Source organism: Triticum dicoccoides, chromosome 1B (genome assembly GCF_002162155.2).
Source record: "Triticum dicoccoides isolate Atlit2015 ecotype Zavitan chromosome 1B, WEW_v2.0, whole genome shotgun sequence".
Lineage (NCBI taxonomy): Eukaryota > Viridiplantae > Streptophyta > Magnoliopsida > Poales > Poaceae > Triticum > Triticum dicoccoides.
Window position 1 is genome coordinate 48,935,712 of NC_041381.1, and position 18,311 is coordinate 48,954,022.

At 47.6% G+C, this 18,311-nt stretch overlaps 1 long non-coding RNA gene across 3 annotated transcripts; it reads right to left on the reverse strand.

Annotated features, from left to right (window-relative positions):
* Positions 1-4,347: 4,347 nt before the first annotated feature.
* Positions 4,348-5,727, reverse strand: LOC119300860. 3 transcript variants are annotated; one of them, XR_005146785.1, is made up of 4 exons: positions 5,625-5,727; positions 5,401-5,509; positions 4,769-4,854; positions 4,348-4,389 (listed from the first exon to the last, which is right to left on the reverse strand). It is a non-coding gene; the product is annotated as an uncharacterized LOC119300860 (long non-coding RNA). The 3 variants fall into 3 exon arrangements; XR_005146791.1 differs by having other exon boundaries at positions 4,769-4,859; XR_005146784.1 differs by lacking the exon at positions 4,348-4,389 and having other exon boundaries at positions 4,662-4,859.
* Between the last annotated feature and the right edge of the window lie 12,584 nt (positions 5,728-18,311).

An 18,311-nucleotide genomic window follows, 5' to 3' on the forward strand; every position in this document is an offset into this window, starting at 1 on the left:
AGTGTAGGCCATAGGATCGGCTGCTGAAGACAATGCAAACACCCCAGAACTCTCTAATCAAGAGCAAGAAACAGCAAGGGCTCCCAGCATAGCAAGAAGTTGTGAATGAATTTCAGAATCGGTGCTCATCCTATGCAAGTTGGCAACCGGTAGGATACGTAAGAAATTTATGTCGCTCACCGATAGATTGTTTCATATACGTGCCTAAGGTGATGCCCATGTGCTCTTTCAGCTGAACTCTAACATTACAACACAACAATTAACAGATATCATCCATGGTCGATGATTCGAATTAGCATGTCCACAAGCCAACATAGCAGAAGCGTGAACAGAAAGGGACTCATTCATGCACTTCGAACTGAAATCCTTCCTGTTTTGTCTTGTCTGAATACCCTGTGTTCGATGAGTTTTTGTGCAATGTTGCATAAAATATACTTTTTTTCTAATGAGTTTTTGATGCAGGATATATATGCAAAGTCAAGGTACTAATAATGCAAAGACAAAATGCTATTGCATGGCACATGCATGTACGTACTTATACTTGTACAGACACGTGGATGAAATACAAGTACACGTGGATGAAATCGTGGTGCAACTACTGCATGTGTGTGCACACACAAGCACTCCTATCCACATGCGATAATACTTGGCTTATGATATATTATGTACACTAGTAGAACGCCCGTGCGTTGCCACGGACTTTAAAAAATTTACTTGGTGCATATATAACATAATACATGTCAGATTTCATGTGTAGAAAATTGAACTTTACTTTACTTGCAATGTATATTTAGATTAAAAAATGCAATTCAACGACGTAGACTAACTCACCTGATACACAAAATAAAAGGAAGTGGTTTAAAAATATAGAACAACTTTATCATGCACTCCATTACAAACGATAGATAACACCTGAATGCCTTTTTATGCAGTTTCTATCTAGGATTCTAGATAACACCTGGACGCCTTTTTATGCAGGTGCTATCTATCAAATGATGGGTCGTTTAATGGAGCATTTCCATTGTTATTATCCATTAATTAAAGACAAAACATGGAGGATTTTGTTCCTTAAAATTAATGTTCCAAGATGCTGCAACCAGAAACTTGATTGCGTTACACAATTGTGTGGAAAACTGTTACATATGAAATTAGGCATTTGGAACCGTACATGTTACCATTAGGAACTACTGCAGCAAAAGACATACGCAACGTAACATCCCAACCCTACAGGATCACTAAGAGTACATACGCAGGGGCAGATACTCCCAATCACGGTTATAATAAGTTCTAAAAAAGATTGTTTCATATTATTGGAAAAAAGTACATAAAATCAGGCGATCGAGCAGCTAAGAAATCTCACTGGAAAATATAAAAACAAAGTATTTTAACTCTTGAATAGATTTAGTGGATCCAATGCTTGATTTATTGAAGATGCAAGGACAAATTCAAGTATTACCAAGGTGTTGGGATCTATGCCGAAAGGAATTTCAACTTCTGACCAAGCTGTGACAAAAAGAATGATGGGGAATTAGGGGCACATGGCAAAGGCGCTTGGCTAAATTCTACTCCCTCCATCCGGAAATAGTTGTCATCAAAATCAATAAAAGAGGGTGTATCTAGATGTATTTTAGTTCTAGGTACATCCCTTTTTGTCTATTTTGATGACAAGTATTTTCGGACGGAGGGAGTAGAAATCAAATAAAAATCACAGGGTGGGGAAATTGATCTGATCTTGTCAGGGAAGATATTTACCTAATCAAACTAATACAATCCATTTTCGAAGAGAATTAGTCAAATCCTAGACTACTTTCGTCAACCAAATCAAGAACTGCATGTTTGCAAGAGGACACACACGAAGGGAAGAGTAATATCATACCTTGTAAGGGAAGAGCAATAAATCGACAAATCGCCGGCGGGCTTGGAGGAGGACCAGAGCACACTGTCTTCTCCACTCATTCACGAGGCTGCGCCTCACCCTCCCCGAAACAAATCGACCTACATGCTCCCCTTTAATAGTACAGATTAAACTGTTGATTATTCCAAAGAGCAATAACCATAATTAAAAATACAAACAAGGAAAAACAACAAAAATAATCTTATACTCCCTTGGTTCCTAAATATTTGTCTTTTTAGATATTTCAAATGGACTACCACATACGGATGTATATACACATATTTTAGAGTGTAGATTCACTTATTTTGCTCCGTATGTAGTCACTTGTTGAAATCTCTAAAAAGACGGATATTTAGAAACGGATGGAGTATAATGCATTGCATACCTAGTTGATATGGAGGGGTTGGCAAGAACAGTATGAGAACTGTGATATTTAGTTTTCACTCATATAAAACCTATAGGCTGACAAATAAAAAGCTAATACATCAGGTCCAAAATAATTGGCAAAGCATGTTAATTTCAAAAGGGAGCATCGTCAATACAATACGAACATTTGCATTTGCGCTCTCCATATGCATGACTGGCATGCCACATAACGTCCATCAAACTTTGGTAATTATATTCAACCCTTTTCATATAAAGCACACTGTCATTGTAGGGAATTTATTATTAATGTCAGGTTCCGTTGGATGTACTAATCTGACAACACAGTCAAAAAGAAGAAGTTTAGAATGGGTAGCCTCTATTAAGTAACAATATAACTTCCAGCACATAGTAGTGGGCTAGTTGGTGAAATAACCGGACCAAACAACATGGAGAGTAGGCATAATTCAGAAGTATTATTAGGCGTGGTCAAAACTCAAGAAGGCCCATCTTCGCATTCCTTTAATCATTTTGAAGGTAATTCGCCGGTACTCAATCAAGTGGCCCTAATAGAAGCCATATATAGAAATGTGTTCTTACAGATATGAGAAGGATAACTCGTTCGTAGTTGTAGCTCATTCCTAGAGGGAGATTTATTAAAAAACAAACAGAATAAATGTACTAAGTTTTTGCCCTTCAGATATCTTGACATACAAATCCAGCATGTGTTATGGAACCTTGTAATGGGAGTGATTTGCCAAGTCTTGAATTCATAAAAGAATCTTACGAAATAGGCTTTCGCCCCGCTATATACATATATAAACAACCCGATACAACCAAGAGTCCAATGCTGGGGCAAACAGCACAAGCACGCCCAAAAGAAACAAAAGAGAAAGAAGAGAGAAAATAATGTCGACAGCGTCGGATCGATGAAAGTGATGACGACCCGCAACCGCTGCGCCCACCGGAGATTTACCACCTCGCTCCTAGCACCTTGAACCTCGGCATACCAAGCAACACCTTCAAGAAGGAACACAACAACAATGACGCTACTGCCCGCACAAGTCCTAGGGTTTCCCCCGGTACGCGGACGGGCATGGGAAAGGGGAATACCCGATGCCCTTCAGGAAGGAACGGTGGCGCCCACGGGCGTCACCGCGTCGGTGCCGACAAGCCGGCAGGGATTTCTCCCGTCCACCAAACACCCACATCCCCGAATGGTCCGATGCGCTCCACCACTGATGTCGTCCACCAACATGCGCCACCACGGTCTTGCCAACATCACCGCTGCCTCACCATGGTCAACGAAGCGAGACCGACGAGGCCGAGGGGGAGCAGCCGGGAATGAGGAGCGGCAACAACAGCAGCCAAGCAAGAGGAGACAACCTCCACCGCCATTGGCGGTCACTGTCTGGACGCGGCGACAGGAGCACATCTAGCCCTCGAGGCCCGGCCGAGCCCAAAAGGGGCTCGTGAAATGCCCGTCTCCACGCTGCAGTAGACACGCTGCCGTCTTCAAAGCCCCCCGCAGAAGCCGCACCTCCTCTACCCCCGCCGGAGCCGCCGCAGGAGAGATCGAGCCAGGGCGTCCCAGACCCAAATGGTGCCCATAAGGGCCCAGATCTGGTCCGGGAGGGCGCCGCCACCATCCACCGCGCCAAGTTATCGCCAAGTGCCCGCGCCGCCGCCCCTTGGCCACCCGGAGCCGTGCCGCCGGAGCAGCCGCCGTCGCCGGAGCACCGCCGCGGGACACCCCCACCCGAGCCAGGGCACCGTGCGCGGGTAAGGACGAGGCCACTGCCGCCGACACCACGCGGGCAGGGCCTGGTGGCGTAGGTCGGTGGCAGCGGGAGGAGGGTTAGGGGAGGGAGGACGCTGGGGGTGGGGAGAGGCACCCCCGGTTGCCTCGCTCGGGGAGGCGACACTGGGGGACTATCGCCTATGCTGGGACGTCTATCGGTGTGGAATTAACCCTAATTGTCTATCAATGAAGGAATCTTTGAGATTCCGGTTTCAGGATGATACTGATTAGTATCATGTAGTATCATGGTCTAGGCATTTGGGGCCAAACAGGTTGCTTGACGGAAAGATTGAACAACATTATTTAACCTTCTTACTATCATTTCACTTATCTACATGTTCACAGGAAGAAGAAAATTAAGCTTAGCCAGTATAGCAAGTAGCACACTGCCGATATGAAATGTCGCTAGAGTAACTCATATAGCTTAGAGAATCTTCCTATTTCTCTTGGATTAAATAGACCAATTATTTTCAGCAATTCTGCAAACAGACACCTAACATTATGCCCTGCTTGCTAATTCTGAAGGATGCAATGTTAATGCACCAACAGTAAGTAGTATGCAGGCTTCTTGCAAATCTCAAATGAGTGTTTTCAGTGTGGAAGATTACATTGATGTAGGCAATTACGGAAGCCAGCAATCATTTAGTTATATTTATGATGCTTGCTAATGTGGCTTCAGAAATAAAAAATCATGACAAGCGTTGCCTAACCTCTGAATTAGCTCACCAATTGCTTCTTGTAAACTGCATCAGAAGCCTTCACAATGTCCTGGATAAGGATACACAAACCCCACAGTCTTTCCTTGATAAAATGAAATGACAAGGTAAGAGTTGTGGGTAAGGTCAGTTCAGGGAGGGATGGAACGACGAAACGAACGAAATGATGATTAAATAGAACATGATCAAATGCCTGTCTTTCATTAGACTCACTCTGGTTTCATGCGGTGCACATCATAGTTACTTCATGGTTCTAATCTAAAATGCAGCCCTAATTCACTCGCAAATGGCAGACCGATTACAAAATTTTACAAATATCATTTAAAATACAAAAAATAAAAACACAACAATGGGTCATTTTTTCGTTAGTTGGAACAGAGGGCCAGTTCAGGGTCAAACATTCCAAATAGTACACTAAGAAACCTAGTGTGGCCTTCTAGTTTATAAAAGGATAGGAAATGAATGCTCAAATAGACTTCTACACTGATAATTTAATTTGTGAATGACAAAAAATTTACGGATTGATATTTTAATTTGGAAAGGACAAAAAATGATATACCATTTTTCAGTGTTGAACACAACTGAATGGAAAACAATCCCCCAATTCCTTGCCACAGCTAACATACCTATAGTATACTTTCCACCCCTATTTTACCAGGTTCGCCTCCTCATGGTATCCCCCTCCTCGGCAGGTCCTTGCTCCAATATAATGCATGAATGCACCCCATCCAAAACCTACATATGTAAGAAGAACACAGCCCATTGTAGAAGTCCTCAGTGATCCACTCAAGTGGTGAATCAGTCCACCAAACAAACGGAATTAACCGATGGAAGGGGCAAGAGAAATCACCTCTGATAAATGGCAAGTTTGAAAATGAGAATGATGATCAGGGGCGTAATCTTCAACTGCAATGATTACCTGAGATCCTCAACAATAATTTAGTACGTAACCAAGCTCATTTGGATCCTGCAAGGAACATCAAAAAATGTTTGAGCACAAAAAGGATGTCAAAGAGTGGCAGCCCATAAGGAGCGGAAAGTGATGAAACAACACAATAGCAGAGGAAACGCAGAAATGTACATCTTTTTTATATCACTACTAAACCTGAGATCATCCTAGAAGCGGAGGAACTAAATAATTACAGTAACATAGGCGCATCAACGACAAAAGGAGCATAGATAAACCCACAGGAACAAATTAGTTTCTTATAATCAAAGTTTCCATAATGATTTACCAGAGTACATGAACTGCCAATCCAATCGAGCAGAACTGGGGAGAATACTGTGTGCTGCATAACTAAATATAATCAATCTGTAGGTTTAGTAATACACTCTTGATTAATAGACAGATCCATTATGTCAGTCAATGAATTTTTTGCTGGAGTCAAGGATGCGAGACATTTATTATATTTGTTGCTTGTGTTGGGAAGGAAATCAAATCAAATGTTCATTGTTTTTAGTTATTATTCCTAATAGAGTAGCACATGAAAACTCAAACAAAATAGGAAAGTGTTGTGGCCATTTAATACTGAAATCAACAGGGTACTAAGAAACTGATGGATATAAACTTGTTATTGTCATGCTTGCTGGAGAGAAACAAAAATAGAAACACAATTAATAATATGCAGTGCTAAATTAACCCATGAAACTAATACTCAATGTGACTGCACGCTGAGCACTGTCCACCTCATTTTGAGTTTGGTTACCCAACTCTTTCAGGCTGAGTTGCATAAACTTCAAAATATGTAACTCTTTCAGAGCAGATAAAAGTTGTGTTTAAGGCGAAACTTCCTCCGTCCTCAAAGAACATGTAAGCTAAGTGTTGTCCACCTCATTTTGGGAATTGAGAGAGTTGTGCTCCGTCCTCATCCTTATGATAGCTAAGTGTTGCCAAGGAGTGAGCCTAAAGCATGTAAAAATTCAGAAAAGTTAGTGCATACCTGGATTGCTTGTGTTCCTCAAAGAATATTGTGACCCTGTTGACAGTCGTGGTCTGGCTGAGCTTCAGTATGATAGTGTCTGCCTCCGGAGATCCAGACATAATCATCAATTTATCTAACACAAAAGAGTTCTCGCAGATGCCATCCTTGACGTTGTCGCCCTGTTAACACAGAAGTCTATGTGCCAATGAACCTTCTCCCCGATTGTAACGAACATCAAATGGTTGTGATTCTTTATGTGCTCAGTTATGAACCAACTACTCCCTCCGTCCGGAAATACTTGTCATCAAAATGGATAAAAGGGGATGCATCTAGACGTATTTTAGTTTTAAATACATCTCTTTTTATCCATTTTGATGACAAGTATTTTCGGACGGAGGGAGTATTTATTAGCTGCATGTAGCAACCTGATCAGCGCAGGACACTCAGTACATGCATGATCGGCTACTCTCAGCCTTAGGCTTTCCCTGAAAAAAATTTAAAAAAAAGTGATGGCACATCAGGTCACTCCATGATGCCTTTTTTCAAACCAAAACTGCACAAAAAAAGAAACCCACATATAGTATCTCGTACCACAGAACTTAGTGAACAACTGCACTCTATCTTCTGCATTTAGTCGGCTTTCCCCATATCTACTACCGAATCCAACTTCCCATGAATACAGGTTGTAGAAGTTGCATGCCTCGCCCAACGAATCGAAACTTGTTCCTATTTCTGGTTTAATCACACTATTCGTCGGTTCCTCGGCAAACTTCCTTATCGATTGCTCTAGTGTGCTCATCCGTGAAGCGCACAGAGTTCTGTCCGGTGGTGCATTCTCTAATCTTAACCTGCAGCAATAATGCTTCATCCAGTCAATTAACACAAATTATGAACTGGTTTGTCAAAACATTTAATCCACGGACTCCTGATATGCAGCCTGGTTCGCAACGTTTCTCTTATCCGAAATTCTAAACACCTTACGACATCTAACTACCTGAAACATGCCGAAACCAAATACTTGCTCCCATGATTTCAAATTAACTAAATATATTGTTTGGCGAATCACCATCAAGAGTCCTTGAACTTAAATAGCTGTCTATACATGCGCTCAAATTAAATATACAATCAGACCACGGGGACGAGACGGCTCACCTTTTCGTCCATCCAGGTGCCTCCAGATTAACCTCAGGGCACAGCCAGATTCACCAATTGAATCCTCCGTGCCAAGAGCGCCAGCCTACGCGGGTGGCAGCCTTAGCGGCACCGGATCGGAGTGCTTAAGGTTATCGGCGAACTCTTCCCGAAGTGGGAACCTGCGGGCGCCGGAGTTCAAGGAAAGGTTTGTAAAAATCAATAGAGGGGCGGCGGACAAAAAGAGCTTACCTGACCACCAGATCGAGCACGAACTCTAGGCCGTTCTCCAACATCCTACCATGCCGCCGGCCGTTCTCGACGCCACGTGGTGGGGGCTTGGTCTTTGGCGGCCAGCTCGAGCCCCTTCCGTCACGGCCGCGCGACCTCAGATCCGGGAGCCACTTCCATGACGAGCATGTGCGCGTCGCGGACGTGGAGCTTCGCCGCATAATTCTGTCAGATGCAAGTCAGGGCACTTGCCCGTACGCTTACAAAAATCCATGGCTCTCTCTGCTGCCTCAATGTAGCTGCTCCTTCTGCGCCTTCGAGCTGATATGCCCGCCTCCACCCTGAGCATCAGCAGTGGCTGAGCGTCTACTCCTCGACCGGCCCGGCCGCCCCTCCGACGGGCCGCCCGCACCGCCGCGGGCCGCCCCGCTGCTGTCCTGCAGCTCCCAAGCCGCCTCGCCCACTCCTCTCGCTGTAGCGTGCTGCCGCACGGACGCCCGTGTCCGACCTGCATCGCCTCAAGCTCGTCAGCACGCTCCTCCGCTACGCCCCCGAGCACAAGTGCCTCCCGCTCAAGCTCCCATGGCGCCGGCCAACTCCGCCCGCGCGGTCGCGCACTGCTGCGCCCGAGCACCTCCGCTCCCCCATGGCCGCTACGGCCGCGGGCCGAGCCCTCCGAGCCCCGGCGCTCGCGTCCGCGCCCGCTCTACGCGCGCACACTCCCTCCCTCACCGCGTCGGCCTTCCACGCCGCTCCGTGCGCGTGTGCAAGCGTGCTGGCCTCCGCGCAGGCTCCGCACACCGGCTCTGGGCTGGCTCCCCTGCGCCGCCTTGCCTCGCATCCGCTTAGCCCCTCGCTGCTCCGCCGCGTGCGCGCCCCCGCGGTGTTGCGTCTCCGCTTGCTCCGCCCGGTGCCGCGCTGCTCCCACCTTGTTGTGCCGTCTGGGCGCCCCCGCTCTGGCTGCGGGCTCCCCAGCGTCGCGCCGGCCTCCGCGCGGCTCCCGTGCCTCGACCGGCTCCCACCCCGCGCAGGCCAGCTTCGGCCGCTTCCCGGCCGCTGGCTCCTGCTGCCCAGCTTGCCGGTTTCCCCGCAACCCGGCCTGCCGGCTTCGCCCGCACCGGCTTCCCCGGCAAACCCGGCCAGCTCCGCTCCTCCGCACCTGGAGGCGGCGGCTCCTCTCGGGTCAGGGTGGACCCGGTCCGAGCCGGCGTTTGGACCGGCCGCCGGCGGTCCGAGCCGGACCGGACCGAGCAGCTGAGCGGTCCTGTTTTCAAGGACCGGACCGGCGGCGACGAAGCCCGGGCTGGACCGAATGGACCGAGCGGACCGGGAACCCACCAGCGTCGACGTGTGCGGGTGCAGCGGCGAGGTGGGCGATCGTGCGTGAGTGATGTGATGAAGTCGAGGAGCGATACCGACGAACTGAATCTTCTGAAACCGACGAACTGAATTTTCTGAAAGTTTGACAGCAAATGTGTTTAACTGACGAACCGTGTGCATGTGTGAGCACGTCCACGTCTTGACTCAGTTTCAGGTTAGTTAGATTAAGCCGTTGTTGGAGGTCGTGGGATCGCACGATTTCTCATGCAGCGACAACATAGCTGCGTACGGGTGGACGCGAGACGGCACGGCCGCAATACTCGTTCATGGCTTTTCTTTCGTTCCTTTCAGTTGTAGTGTCTTGACCCACAGCTCGAGTCATGGCATGATTTCAGCTCATGCAGCCGCAATACCGGCAGGAATTGGTGCCATCGTTAGGTTTGAGGCCATGTTCGAGAACTCCGGAACGGCGGCAGTTCACGCACGACCATGATGGCGACCGGTGGCAAGAGGATACGGCGCACGGGGAGGAGAGGAAGGAAGGGGAGGGGAACCTCGGGGACATGGTGGTTCATCGTGGGGCTGCCGGTGGCTGCGACGACGACGAACGGCGACGACGGTGACTGTGTTTTCTCGGTCCGACCGAGCGGCTCGGTGAAAGCCCGGACCGGACCGACATTTTCTCGGGCCCAATATTGCAGCCCGGACCGACCAGTTTTGCTACCGGTCCTGGACCGTCCGGTCCGGTCCTGAACGGGCCACGAGCGGGCCCAAAAGCCCGCTCGTTCCGTCCAGCCTGACTCTTGGGGCTGGGGCGTTGTTTGAGAGATGAAGCAGATCGAGATCTGATGAGCCTGGTTGACTGTTTTCTTACTTGCGGCCTGAGATACGAAAGAAAACCAGACGGAAAAAAATCTACGAAGGTTAACCTACGGAAAAAAAACCGGACAAAAATGGTGGGACGAAAATTGACCGGGAAGACTACCAACTGCTCCATTAAAAGTAGAGATAGTTTATGCATGCACGTTCAAAAAGAAAGAGGGTGTTGCATGCTCGGACTTGCTATTTATACATTATGCGTACGTACTCAGGTGTCTCGGCCGGCCGGCAAGTGCACATATACATAAGATGATATGCCGGCTCAGTCTTTCGGAGGTGCTTATAGGGGTAGGGTGTGCGTGTGTGCATTCATAGGGATGAGCGTATGCGCGTGCATATGAGCACTTGTGTCTGAACTGATGCTAAAAAAAAGTGCACATATACATACCCGAATACCCAATGTATTTAGCTAACCATGCATATATGTACTAGGATCCTTTTGTTTGCTATTTGATTTGACAGATACATGAGACATGCACATACTAGCATCGGATGTGAATTATATGTGAACACATACGTTCAGGCTGGCTAAAGGATGATTTATCTGGCAAGGAACTATTCGGATGCGTACGTATGATCGGCAAGCCAGCAAACAAAATATGGAAACAAATACAAGAAGGTATATATTAGAATTGTTTCCTTTGTCGTATGAGTGTGTGCGTCAAGAAAAGAAATAAAAAAAGGAATGAAGAGAAACCAGGCAGGAGATTGGATCAATGAAGAACCGGCAGGAGATCGTGCGCCCCAAGTTGCTATCCTTCTAGGGCCTAACCCCGGTCCTATATAAAGCCAACCAAGACCTCACGTAGGGGGGCAACAATCATAACAGGAGAGAAGGCAGGCGGCCGGCGGACATAGCAGATACAACAAGGCCGGCCAGAAGGCGCGCCCACAGCCGCAGCGCGCTCGCCGGGCATCACGCACGCTGCCTGACCCTGTCCGGACAGAAGCCAGCTGGGAGAGGCGCGCCCACGGCGGCGGCGGGCACGCCAGACAGCAACGCACATGGTTGTTGCATGGCTCTTCAGTTGCCCATGCATGTTGAAGGACACGTATGATGGATGCCTTGTTTCTTGTTTTCTTTTTCTCCGTTCTTAATTTACCAGGGGCTCAGGAGGAGAGACACAAGACCAGCCTCGGCAAAGAGACGCAGCCAGCCGTGAGAGACGCGCCCACAGCGGCGGCGCGTTGGACTAGCGGTTTGCTCGTGGCGGTGCAAGTATAGGACGTGGCGGCGGCGGCGGCTGCAGAGACACACGCCCGAGCTCGACGACGGCGACGGCGCACACAAGGCCTTTGCGTATGATACACTAGATCGCATCAAGAAGACCTCACATACATCAGCAGAAGAGAAACCACGCAGCGGACTCGCCTACGGCAGCGACGACGCGGAGGCACACACTCGGCGGCTGCGACGAGCGCGCCGGCAATAGGGTGCCTCTGACTGGTGTCAGGCTGCCCGCAAGCAAACCGGCGCCTCCGAGATGGAGAAAAGGGAGCAGAGCAAGCCCCACTAATTTCTTGTACTTCTTGTCTTTCATCTTATATAGGTGTTACAACAAGAGAAGGAGAAGGCCACGCAGAAGACACAAACACCCGAGGAGGAACTCACGCACACAACAAATACAACAAGGCAGAGAGAAAAGGCCCGAGGGGCTGCAGCGATGCAAAGCAGGCCCCGGCAGGATTGAAGACGGAGGTCAACCACCAACCCGGAGTCCATGGATGATGTGCCGAACGCAAACGATGGACACGCGCTCATGGCGGCATGTTAGACTGTATTTACATGTGTATATTGTAACGTTGTATATCACCTCATTATATATATATATGTGATAGGCCACCCCTAGAGGGTTGTGCCGGTTCCCCCAAAAGCCTATTGTCTTACATGCCGCCGCCGCCGCCGCCACCGCCGCCGCCGCCGCGCCCGCCGTCGCCGTCGCCCGACTGCTATGACGTCCGCCGCTGCGTCTGGCTCCACCGTCACCGGTTTTCTGCCGGCCTCCCTCGCGGCACTTCTCTCGAGGCCGCTGGATGCCGCCTCCCTTCAGGCGCCGATCGGGACACGGAGCGTCGGCTCCCTCTTCGCGCTCCCGCCGGCTGCTACATCGCCCGGGCAGGCGCTTGTGGCCCACACCGCCGCCGCCCCGTCAACCGCGGCTGTCGCGCCCTCGACCACTGCGCCGCTGGTGGCGGAGGACGTCGCGCTGGCAGGCTTCGCGGCGTCAACCGCGGCCATCGCGCCCTCTGTCACCGCGCCAGCTGCCCCTCTGACTGTCTCCACGGTGGTCTCACCTCAGCCAGTCTCCTCGATGGGATCGCAGCCGCCGCCGCCGTTTCACTTCGGCCATCTCATCACCATCAAGTTGTCGTCGGACAATTACATCTTCTGGCGCGCGCAGGTTCTTCCGCTTCTTGGGAGTCACTATCTGCTTGGCTATGTCGACGGCTCTCTCCCTTGCCCTCCTGCGCTGGTTGACAGCGTGCACGGTCCGGTCTATAATCCGGCTCACCGTGTCTGGACAGGGCAGGATCAGGCGAACCTCTCCTCCATCCAGGGGTCGCTCTCTCCGGCCGTTGCTGGGCTTGTTGTCTTCGCCAAGACGTCCCACGAGGCATGGACTATTCTTGAGCGCTCGTTTGCGGCACAGTCGCAGGCTCGTGTATCTGGGCTCCGTCGCCAACTTGGGGAGTGTCAGAAGCTTGACTCCACCGTCACTGAGTTCTACAACAAAGTCAAGAGTCTCGCCGACACGCTGGCCTCCATTGGACAGCCCCTCACCGACTCCGAGTTCAACTCGTTTATTGTCAATGGTCTTGATGAGGAGTATGACGCCCTAGTCGAGATCATCAATGAGAGGGGCAACTCCACGCCCATGCCAGCACACGAGGTCTTTTCACGCCTCCTGCTTACTGAGCAACGAGTCGAGACGCGCCGATCCAGGGGCAACGGCGCCCTCTCGACAAACGCCGCCACCAAGGGTGGTCGCTCCTCTGCTTCATCCAGGGCTCCTTCGGGGCAGTCACCACCACCCGCCTCGGCCCCTCCTCCTACTGTGACGCTACCAGGGGCTGGCGGTCCACGTGTGTGCCAGCTTTGTGGTCGCGATGGGCACTGGGCCTCGAAGTGTCACAAGCGCTTCCAGCGGGGTTTTCTTGGTCTCGGCAATGACGAGAAAGATACACGCAACTTTGCTCGTCAGGTCGCCATGGCTGATCGTCCGCCGCCGCAGAAGCCACAGGGACACACTCAGTCCTACTCCATTGATCCCCACTGGTACATGGACTCTGGGGCGACAGAGCACCTGACCAGTGAGATGGGGAAGCTTCACACTCGTGAACCCTACCATGGCTCCGACAAGATCCACACCGCCAATGGAGCAGGTATGCACATCTCTCATATTGGTCAAGCATCACTTCTCACTAGACATGCCAATAGGAGTCTTCAACTTCGCAATGTTCTTCGAGTTCCATCTGTGACACGTAATCTTCTTTCAGTTCCTAAACTCACTCGTGATAATAATGTGCTTTGTGAATTTCATCCTTTTGATCTTTTTATTAAGGATCGGGGCACGAGGGACATTCTTCTTAGTGGGCGGCTCTGCCAAGGTCTCTATCGTCTGGAGCATCCTGGCGTCGCTCGCGTCTTCGGTGGAGTTCGGGTATCTCCGTCACAGTGGCATGCTCGTCTTGGTCACCCGGCCACACCTATTGTCCGGCATGTTTTGCGTCGTCATGAGCTTCCTAGTGTGTCTAGTAATAAAGATGTAGCAGTGTGTGATGCTTGTCAGCAGGGGAAGAGTCATCAACTTCCTTTTTCGGAGTCCAGTCGTGAGGTGAAACATCCTTTAGAACTTGTGTTTTCAGATGTATGGGGTCCTGCTCAGACTTCTGTTAGTAGTCATAATTACTATATCAGTTTTGTTGATGCTTACAGCCGCTTTACCTGGCTTTATCTTATCAAACGTAAATCTGATGTGTTTGACATTTTTGTTCAGTTCTAAAAACATGTTGAACGCCTTCTCAAGCACAAAATTGTTCATGTTCAGTCGGACTGGGGTGGCGAGTATCGCAACCTCAACTCCTTCTTTCAGTCGCTTGGGATCACTCACCGTTTAGCATGTCCACATACACATCAGCAGAATGGTTCAGTAGAACGTAAGCATCGTCACATTGTTGAAGCTGGTCTGACTCTTTTGGCCCATGCATCTGTTCCGTTTCGTTTTTGGAGTGATGCTTTCACCACTGCATGTTTTCTCATCAATCGTACTCCCACTCGTGTTTTGAATATGAAGACTCCCATTGAAGTTCTCCTTAATGAACAACCGGACTACACCTTTTTCAAGGTGTTTGGGTGTGCTTGCTGGCCCCATCTCCGTCCATATAACAAGCGTAAGCTCGAGTTTCGTTCCAAGAAGTGTGTTTTTCTTGGTTATAGCTCTCTTCATAAAGGATACAAATGTCTTCATGTGCCCACTAATCGTGTCTACATCTCTCGGGATGTTGTGTTTGATGAGCATGTTTTTCCCTTTGCCAAACTCCCCGTGTCCACTACCGAGCCACCTGTCATGCATTCATCCTCTGTTGCTTCTGACCAATTTGATGATGTTGCATATTCTCCTCTATTGTTGCCTAACCATGGTGCAGGCACTGGTCGTGGGGCTCGCTTGGAGATTCTGGAAGTGCCATCTTCCTCTTCGTCGCCATCGCCTTCATCCTCGGCACCTTCTGTTGTGCATGAGGGGGATCAAGTAATGAAGACAGCCAGTGCATCTAGTATCACTAAAGTCAATGATAATGGGGCCCATTGCCATGTACTATACATGTAAAGCACTTCAGGGCTACAGAAGATTTCCCAGAAAGAAAAGGATAGTTACTGAAACTTAATCCTTGTTCATTACCAATGGATAGTATCAGAACATAACAGTAGGTGCTATATAATTTGTTCGTAGTGTGTATTTTGTTAGTAAACAATAAATATTCTATCAAGTAAAGACAAATCGTTAGTATTCTGGAGAGAAGAGACAAATATTTGTTGTCTAATGTCCTTTTAGGGAACTCGAGAAGCTGCTCCCCTGCATCTTTTCGCATTTAGTTAAACATAACATGGGTGATGAACTGACAGTAAATCATGAGCAGCTCAATGCATTGCATGTCCCAGCATTGCTTGGAACCACATAGCTTCCCTCTTTGATCATATTTTTTAGGCGGAGGAGAACCCATAACTTCTCTCGAGTTAATCTTGGAAGGAAAATGGCTATATATATTGAGAAATTTTGTAACCATTTGCGCTAACTGGTTCCAGAGGATACATAAAATACCATATGTGATTCTTTTCCACTTAATCTACAAAATATGTACCTTTTGCTTTAGGACTGTAATAAGTCTATAGAAGCCTACCAGTACAGCAGCATAAGACGATCCAACACCCTCAAATATGAAAATGGTGTTGCATACTGAGCAAGTTAATCCGGTTATTTGCCAAGCTAGCCCACCAATTGCCATTCATATCTTTCACATGTAATGCACTCCTACTCAGAAATCTCAAAATTTCACCAAGCATCATTGCCTTTTAAATTAACATTCTGAAAATGCACTCCTACTGTAAGCTACTGCAGAGAGTAGGTCGCAATGTGCTGTCCTAGTTAGTGTAATTTACTAATATGCTCACCTACAGACCATGGTGGTGATAAAATTTGTCCTAGGTTGTCATAAGAGCCAAGAAGTGTGAAGTGTGTTCATTCCTGTCGAAAAAGGAAACCAGGTAAACTGAACTAAATGAACGGCTTCATATCATCACAGGAACATAAGTTTCAAAAGATACAGAGAAGCTGTTCCCCTGCATCTTTTTGCATTTAATTAAGGAGAACATGGGTGATGGACTGACGAATGACGATGAATGTGAGCAGCTGAATGCATGTCTCAGCATTGCTTTCAAACACAGAGCTTCCATCTTTGACCATTATATCTAGGTTCAAGAGAACTCATAACTCATCTCTTGTTAATCTTGGAAGAGAAATGTCTACATTATTGAGAAATAGTGTAACCTTTTGTGCTAACTGGTTTCAGAGGCATGCATGATGCATCCCGAATAGAAACTCCATCTGCACTACATAGAAGGTAGCAAGTTAGCAGGGCTGGTATATGAGGAAGCAGAGTAGAAAATGAGGAAAAACTTGTCCATATAAATAGCTTAGTAAATTAGTAATCAACAAAATAGCAGGGCTGATCTTTCCTACTTATAGTAAATAAGTAATCAACAAAATATGTACCTTTTGCTTTTAGGAATGTAATAGGTTTTGAGAAGACACTAGCACAAAGGCATAAGTTGACCCAACACCCTCAAATCGGAAAATGGTGATGCATACTGATCAAGTTAACTCCATTTATTCATGATTAATTAACCGGGATATTGAAAAGATGCAGTAGTGGGGAGTTCCTTGAATTTGATGTAGCGTCCTCCTACTCGTAAATCTCCCAATTTCACCAAGCACAATTGCCTTTAAATTAACATTCTGAAAATGCAGGAACTACATGTTGTTCATCAAATTCAACTGCACCTACTATAAGATACTGCAGAGAGTAAGTCACAACAATAAAATGTGCAATCCTACTTGGTGCAATTTACTTAATATGCGCAGCTAGAGACCTTGGGGTGATAAAATTTATCCTAGGTTACCGTAAGAGCTAATAAGTGTCCAATATGTGCATTCGTGTCAGAAAAGGGGAATCAGGTAATGATTGGCTTCACATCAACAAGGATACACAACGGATCCAAATTTTAATAACTTAATATGCCCGCACTAAAGCACAAAGTAATATTTTAACCACATGTATGAATCACCATAAGTTGGGGAAGGGGAGCCTTGGCGCAGTGGTAAAGATGTTGCCTTGTGAATCAGCCTCTTACAGAAATGTAGGGAAAGGCTGCGTACTATAGACCCAAAGTGGTCGGACCCTTTCCCGACCCTGCGCAAGCGGGAGCTACATGCACCGGGCTGCCTTTTTTTATGAATCACCATAAGTACTTAGAACATGCACATATCTTACTCAAGCAAGAAGAAATACATGTTCTATAAGAAACTGATAAGCATAATTAAAAACAAGACCAGTAGGGGGAGAATCCCCTACTGATTTTTAATTAAGAGGAGAATGTGAGATAACAGTGTCCGTGCCGAGGCTCGAACCTGCGCCGCCAGGTCACACAGCCGCTCGCTGGCCACTAATAAGCATAAAGTACATGCATAATTTGTTTTGTAAGTTCTGCAGGGAACAGTAAACAAGAACAAGGACAGTTGGTTACTATTCATCCCCTAAACAGAATGCAACTATCCAAAGAGACCATCAGATAAACCATTGTTTGCCTAAAGGATCCATTAGACACCGTAAATTCCGAAAGCAGCAAAATGTCATCAGGTTGTAGATATTTCAAATGTATCACCACATTTCCTACATAACTGATGACACACCAGATTCTGTAGTGGGGAAAACCCCAATGAGACAACTCACTGAACAAGCGTGAAGGCAAACGCTTCGCACGCTATGTGACCGTAGAAGTAGATAGTAGATAGGGGTAGGCAAAGCTAGATTTTGATGTATCAATTCACAATGTCCCTTTTTTTGCGGGGATCAATTCCCATTGTCAACTCTGTCAAACCATGCTCAGACAGTTGGTATCATATATCCAGCCAACCTCTTCCCTCTTCCTTGATTACCCTGACCCAGTTTTAGTCAAAACCATGTCCATGTCGGCAGGAAACAACCCATAGTGCCGCGAGGGACTAAACTTATCCGGTTTTGAAAGACGAGGGACTAAGAATTAGTGGTTTTAACGTGGAGGAACCATTTCTATACTTTCGAGAGATTTGAAGGACAAAAAAAAAACCTTTTCCCCTCGAGTTAATGCTATAATATTCAAATGATCTCTCTCGTTCAATCTCGAAAAAAAAAATGATCTCTCTCGTTACCATTATCGTGTGAGCTAGCAATGCAAGTGGGTATCGTGCAGACAGCCTGCGCTGTTGCCGGTACACGAATCACTGACTGGATAAAAG